Consider the following 6,228-nt stretch of genomic DNA (forward strand, 5'->3'; position numbering starts at 1 on the left):
CGTCGCTACCCTTTAAGTTGTCTGTGATTTGAACCCTTTCTGTCTCTTCGAGTGCATTTAGCTCTGTCAGTCCCCACAGGTTTAGCATTGGTACGTACCATCTAGAAATGCTTGAAGATACTTAGATTTTGTCATTTTTCGTTATGGGTACTTGGAAAGAGAAAAGAGAAAGCATTTTGCACAGTGATTGCTGAACCATGAGTAGAATTTCAGTCCTGCACAAAGGACTGTATAGGGTACACTTGAGATGCAGGAATAAATTCAGAGCACTACAGGTTCTAATTTTTTTATCAAGGTAAAAAATATTACACTGTTGTGTGTTTCGATTCTCTGCTTTGTCACTAGGTTGAGGAGTCGCTCAGCCAATCCGGAATGTGCTTTATTTATTTAACAAACACTTAGCTCTTACAATGTTCTGGGCTCCTTCTAGGTGTTTATAAATATTAACTCAAATTGTTAACTCAAAATATTAAATTACAGCGGCTCTGGCAATGAAGAGGCTGTGAGTACTTCCGTTTCCCAATGTCATTGCAAGAGCTAGAAACATGGGAGGAAGTTTCAGGCATGTTTTAGGACTGCGTGTGCCTTCTGTACCCCTTGGCTACCACTCTTGTAGGACTTTAGCCGCCACCCCTCCACTACCTGGGGGAAAGGAGTCAGGAGCTACCCTCCTTTCCTGGACCCCTTCTCTGCCGCTCTTGGCCACATCCTTAGCATCTTCTGTAAATCGGCTTTCTCATCCGCCATCGTGCCCATGTTAGCTAATACTGGAGAGACTAGAACTTCCCCCTTTCTTCAACTGCCACTGCATGGAGCCTAATTTTGTTTTTAAAAGCTTTATTCCTAATCTGTTTGACAATTGATGTGACTGTAGCTTAGATTTAAGGGTCAGATTGAACGTGGAAATGTACTATAAAATAGAACGTTTTTAACCTCGTAGGTGTCCATTTTGTGATTTGCAAACACATAGAATATTTTTCCAGAATTAAAATGCCCTCTAAAGGAATGTCTTGGCCTGATGGCCAGATTAATGAATAAAATAGACGTGGTTCTTGTCTTTATGGTGATTATGAATATAATGTCAAAATCTGCATTTCATACTAGCTTTCCTTCATATATTTAAATTTCCAGGGAGATAATTAAATGAGACTGTAAAGCTTTATTTAATAGGATTATCAAGAGTCTTCTGGAAGCAAGGCAGGCTCACTTTTCTCTGACATAATTAATGGCTTTCATGAACTCGGTTCAGACAGATGACAGCTGACACTTTCATGGTTTACAAAGTGTTGCCAGACATACTTATTTGCTCTTCAGAGACCTTATAAGGTTGGTAGCCACTTTGTATTCCCATTTTTAACAGATGAGGAAACTGAGGCATAGAAATGTTAAAAAGCTAAACAGCTGGTAAGAAGCAGAACTTGAATAGAGCAGGTATGTGGACAGTGCCTGGGACGTGCCATCCTGTAATAAACATTTGTGGAATGAATGACTCCAAATGACCAGATTTCTTGCTCTTTTAAAACATATACCTCTCAAATACCATGATCGATTTGTGCCTAAAAGATTTTCAAGCCTAATCCAATGTCTTCCTGTTATTTCAAACAGTATCTAATATTTTCTCCAAAAGGGATGAGAATGCCCTTTGGACTCATTTCTTAGGATTTGTCATCTTTGTTTTTTGAAAAAGCACATAGGTTGGTTATTTTTTCTCTCTCAAATAACCTACTTGTTCCCTCTGCATTGGAGAGTTTAAAATGGACATATGGTTCTAGTGTTTGTATTGACTGCTTTCTTGTCTCTTCCTGCTTGCTCACTAAAGGTCATTTTTAAGGACTACAGATCACTGTAGGTATTCAATGTCAGTGAACTCAATTAAGCTACTTGGAATTATGATGAGGTTGGAACACAACGAAGGGTTCTAAGTATTGTAAATTTTTTTGAAGCATCTGACATTACTGTGTTTTTTGAAATGTTGCAATTGCTTAAGTATACAGGGTCTTTAGAAAAAACCCTCAACTATTGACATACTTCAAGCATAAACTCTCTGTATTCTAAAGTATGTGATCTCCAGATGGAAAACCTTCAGCTAGAGAGGAAAATATGGCCATTACCTAGTGGGACAGATTGAAAAGGGAAAAGTGAGAGATGGGGCGGCCTTCCCCGTAGGGGTATTAGGTGGTAAGAAACCCTAAATGAAGCCAGACCGAGTCATCTGCCTGTCAACATTCTTCTGTGAGGGGGTGGAATAAAAATTCTTTTGAAACCTGCCTTGTTTCAGAAACCACTTTACCTTTTCCAATCCTCATGTTTTCTCTCTTCCTTTTTTGAAATTCATGTAAATTACTGACTAAACTGCTGATTCATGAAACTCAAATTATGTAACATGTTATTCCTGACAGAAAAACAGCTCACGCATTATTTTAAGGGATTCAATGTCTCTGTTTTTCTTTACCTACTCTATTCCTTACCGTGGCATCTTTGTTGTCATTTCATTTTTTCCTTTTCCATTTCATGGGAAAAAAAGCGTTAGTAAATCTAAGAAATACCGATTCCACATCTTGTAGTTCATGTCAAAGTAATTTTAACTCTGTACTAACTTTGGGTTAATTGTCATTGTAGAGGAAGGCAGCATGGAAATCAGATGTTGAAGGCTGATTCAGAATATCAACCAGTAAAACTTTTATTGCCTGTCTGAAGCCAAGGGAGTTTTCAAAGGGAATTAGGGCAGTGTACGTCACCTTGCCCTTGTCCAGTTTCTCAGGGCTTTTCCTATTTCTCTTGGGGTCTGAAAACTTGCCTTAGTTTATCTCCTTGTGGCCACTAATTCTGATATTCAAAACCAAAATCTGTTTGCCTTGGATGAGGGTAGTGAGTGAGTGACAGAAGGATGATTAGGGGGATTGTGAATTGTTGTAGGATGAGAAATTGATAATATGTACGATAGAAGATAGAAGGTGTGTGGGTCAGGTAAGAGATGTTAGTGAGATCTTAGGGTGAAGGATTCACCCAGAGTGCTGCTCTGCCTCTCCCACTGGCACTATAAATATAGTGAAGACCTGTATGGGAATCAAAGAACGTCTGAGAAGGATTAGAAACATCTATTGGCATATGATATTGGCAGGCAGAGTTCCTTTGTATGACCAAGTACAGAAGTGTCATTGTAGCTGTTTCCTCAAGCCACAAAATGAGTTTGTTTGCAGATAATTAAAATGTAGAGAGCTGATTTCTGGCTTTTAACTTGAGAGTAAGAATGATTTGACAGGCTTTTGGTTAAGTAAAGGCCTGGATTTTGTACCCTTTTAAAGGCTTACTCTTTTTTGAGAATGCCTATAGTATTGAGATAATAATGTCATTCTTTTTACTGTTTTGTGATTTTAAATAAATCACACTATGTTTACATAGCATATAGTAATGAACATGATTGAGATTAATGGCTTCCATTCAGATTCCTAATGCATTTGCTATGCCAGTCAATACCAGATATTTTTTTTCCTATAGGTAAAATGGTTTCGTATATAATATATTCATATACAAAATCAGACTTATTAATGGACTAGCCAGTCTACAGACTGCTGGATGAAATGTCCTCAAGTTCAGTAGGGTTTCATTAGGACTTGACCACTTGTTTGCTTGACTTCAAAAACGAGAAGGAACTGTATTACTCTAGTTATTTATCTCCCCGTTTTTAAAATAAAAAATAGGTTAAAGCTAACTTTAAATGCTCTGGTTCCCAACTTGGCATCCACATAGGCAGACATATAGATAGGACCACTGTTAAGACTGTGTAATAATCTAATGCACATGTATATTATATAGATAACCAGCTAAAAGGGACTATAGGAATCATAATCTGAGTTGCCAGAGAAAACGCTATATTTCATCTTTTCTCTCGTTTTTATTTGTTTTGTTTCTTATATTTACGAAATATTATTTTTAATTACAAAGGAATTTGCATGCCCTTAAACAATTGAGAAGCATGCGAAGTCAAAAAATAAGTCTTCTCTGCTCTAATCTTACCCATGAAGATAACCACTGGTAAATTATTAAATCCTTCTAGACTTTTCCCCATGCTTATATAAATCTGTATATCTATAAATGTACGTGGAGTTTTTTGAAAATGAGAATCATTCTACACAATTTGTTCTTTTGTTTCTTTTTTTTAACACTTTATCATGGGCATATATAGATCTACATCATTAGTTTTGGCAGCTGCAAATATTCCACTTTGTTGTTAATAAATTATCCGTTTTCTATTTCTATTATAAGTTCACTCTTTTGTATCTTTTAAAATATGTTTAAATCATCAAATAATACATTTTTAAAGAAAAATTAAAAAGAAAATAAGAATCACCAGTAAACCTACTTATCATCAGTAATCACTATTAGCATTTTAAAGTATATCTTTCTAAACTTTTGTTTGTGCATATCCATATTTCAATGCCATTTGAAATAATTTCTCATATAAAGGCTTGCTTTGTTAGTTGGAGAATCATGTTTATGTGGCCAACAAACGTCATTCATTCCATGCACTTTTAAACCAGTTATTTTACTGTGTTTTCCTGGCCACCTGCCATACCCCAAACCTGGATAACACTCTTGGAAATTTATACTACTGCTCATAAAAGGAATGAGGTGAGGGTGTGTGGATGGCCTGACAGATCCATCCAAATCAGCATAATGGAAGTCAATATTTGTATTTTAAGTACATCTAAAATGTAAGTTATTTAAGAAGAGAAATAACAATATAAACATATAATCGATTGTGATCACTAAACGAGACGCAGAAATAGTAGACTTGAATCAAGGAAAAGGTGTTGAATTTAGTTAAAAATCAGAACAGCTGAACTTTACATGTTTCGAAATAATCTAATGATAAGTATGTTTTTTGAAATCATTGGTTTAACAAAGCTCCCACCAATGGTAGAAATAGGTGGCCTTGACATTTCTTGTGATCCTGTTATATTATAGGATCTCAAGAATTAGCATTACTTGACTTATATATTTCCTGTTACTAACGCCATCAGTTTTTCCAGACAGCATCTGTCTGGGCTAAGATCCTCCCACCCCCTTTTTTTCTCCCACTGCGCATGTACGCAAGCTATTGCCCACAGTTTACTCCTGTATACTTTAGTGGCCTTACCCACTTCCTGAGAGTTTTATAGTGCGTTTTACCATATTCCTTTTTACTCTTTCAGCTTTTGCTTTAAGAATTTTTTTCTACGTCCTTTATCCATCCCACTCCATTTTGATCTTGAGCAAAAAAGATACTAATCATGGTAGTACAGTTAAAAACAAGCTTTTAATAAGGAAAAGGGAAGCTTTTAGTTTGGGAGGAAAGGTGGACATTATAAAGAACGAGTGGTTTCAACCTTCAAAGCCCTTGAGAATACCCAGTAATTCCTTTCAGAATTTCCACAGACATCTCCACCCACCTCCTCTTCTCTAAATATGCTATTTTTTTTCTTAAGCACTGGCATGTACAATAAAATTTAAAACTATTTATATACTTTTTGTTCATGTCATTGCAATATTATTTGGTGATTTTTTTTTCTTTCTGTTGAAGATATTAGCTGTATTATGGATTGACTAGAGAGTTTTGGTCTTAAAGCTAACACCTAGATGAGACCACTGTTCCCTTCAGAAAATACATCCAAAGTTCCAAATATGCGGTTTAAAAACAACCTCTTTGGGAGCTGAAGACTAAGAAGGCTGTCTTAAACCACAGATTAGCAATCTTTGAGAAGTGGTGTGTCAAGATTCCAAACCCTTTCTAGATTTTCATCAGCAGAGATATGTGTTGGTGAGAAGCATGGATCAGCCTTCCCTTCTTGGGAGTTAGAGAAGAAGCTATACAGGAAATGTTTGGTTGCCGTGTAGACTCTCACAGAGAGCAAGAGGCGGAGGATCAGGCCTGGGTAGCTGACTTCATACCAATTTCAGCTCACCTGTGAAGGTGCTTCAGCCAGACACCAGGAGCTCTACACCAAGACATAGCTACTTAAGCTGCACTGAGACTAAAGGCCTATTTTTTCATCAATATTAATGAAAAAGGTTTTGAAAAGATATTTTTATTCAGCCTCCAAACAACACGGTGCTAAAATTCATGATGGCTTAAAAGTGGAAATTCTATATTATTTGCTATTTGAACTGAGACCATTGTTAATAAACAATCAGAAGTTAAGACTTTGCTATGATTTAAAAGAAAATGGTTCTTAGTTTTGTAGTTTT

Source organism: Pteropus vampyrus, unplaced genomic scaffold (genome assembly GCF_000151845.1).
Source record: "Pteropus vampyrus isolate Shadow unplaced genomic scaffold, Pvam_2.0 Scaffold99, whole genome shotgun sequence".
In the NCBI taxonomy this organism is placed as follows: Eukaryota; Metazoa; Chordata; class Mammalia; order Chiroptera; family Pteropodidae; genus Pteropus; species Pteropus vampyrus.